Raw genomic sequence first — 1,430 nt, 5'->3', positions numbered from 1 at the left:
GTGGGTGGCTTGTGGCCCTGTCCTGACGCTTTTCAGTAGACGTGCTTGGCGACCCTGGAAAACACTACCTCCTCCTGCTCACTTTTATCCCACAGGTGCTTGGAATCAGCCCAATTCCATCTAAGCTAGAAGTACCCTCAAGAGACTTTTCACTGCACCCTTAGCCTCTGGAAAATGAAAGGAAAGAGAAAATGGAATATCTGGTTTGTCATAGTTTTTATCACTCTCCTAGGGCAAAAATCTGGATTTGGATTCCCAGCTTAACCGTCTTCAGGTAGGAGAAAGAGACTCCAGACTGTTCACTGGGGGCATATCATCTCTCGGTGGTTGCGGGGCTTGGAGCCATTATGAAATCCTGGACCAGATCAACTGTGAAACCAACCTGGCCTCCAAGGAATAGCAGGGAGTCAGGGCTAAGCTGGGAACAGATGGCTGCATCCCTTGCTCTGCAACCCAAGTCCTGTTCTCAAGAGGACAGACAGGACTCTTGGCCCTTGAGGAGCTAAGAGAATTGGTTCTGTCTTCAGGAATGTGGAAAAAGACCCTCCTTGACTTGGAATATATCCAAAGAGCAAGTCACAGCCCCCCCTGGAGACGAGCCTGCGATAATGAAAGATTTAAGATTCCCCTGTTAGCTCCCACATCATTTGCAACTTAACTAGTGACAGGCAAATGAACCTGAACGGATATTTTTAAATTGTTACATTCTTAAAATGTAAATGAAATCTCAGAAATCTTACAAAAATTGCAATGGCATACGTGAATAACCTGCGGGAAGAGAAGAACCTTTACAATATGGTATCTTGGTTGCTGTTGTCTTTGGCGGATACATCACAGTATAGGCTGGGGTATGGCTTTATGGAGCATCCACTCTGATCCCATGTCAGAAAAACTGGCTTAGCGGGCATGCTCCACCCCAAGACCATTTGATTGCAAATCAGCCAAATGTAAAAACTGACTGGTTTGTTTATTTTCCTTCATTGGTTAACCATGTTAGCACGGCATAGGAATGGCTCCCTATTAATAATTCTTCAAACAGAGAACTCACGAAAATCATATCTGATAGTATCTGTCTCTACCAGGACACTCATCAGATCCCTGTGTTCTAGGACTTCTCTGTCCAGTATGCAAGCCACTATCCATGTTCATCTTTTTTCATTTGTATTTCAAATACCTCCATCACAGTAATTAGATTTTAAGAGCTCAGTAGGCAGGCATGGACAATACTCTTGAGAGAGTACTGTCTACATATTAATATTCCAGAAAAAGATCAAAATTCAAAATATGGTTTCAACTGAACTCATATCACTTTCATAGCAGCACAAAGTTGAAAAATGATAGATTGAGCCGTGAGAGTCAAGGTCCACCTGTATATGGGTGATCTATGGTCTCTTCTGAACAACCCCGTAGCTGTTTATTTTATATAAAGT

This window comes from Meriones unguiculatus, chromosome 6 (assembly GCF_030254825.1).
Source record: "Meriones unguiculatus strain TT.TT164.6M chromosome 6, Bangor_MerUng_6.1, whole genome shotgun sequence".
NCBI classification, from domain to species: domain Eukaryota; kingdom Metazoa; phylum Chordata; class Mammalia; order Rodentia; family Muridae; genus Meriones; species Meriones unguiculatus.
This window is presented reverse-complemented; position numbering follows the sequence as displayed.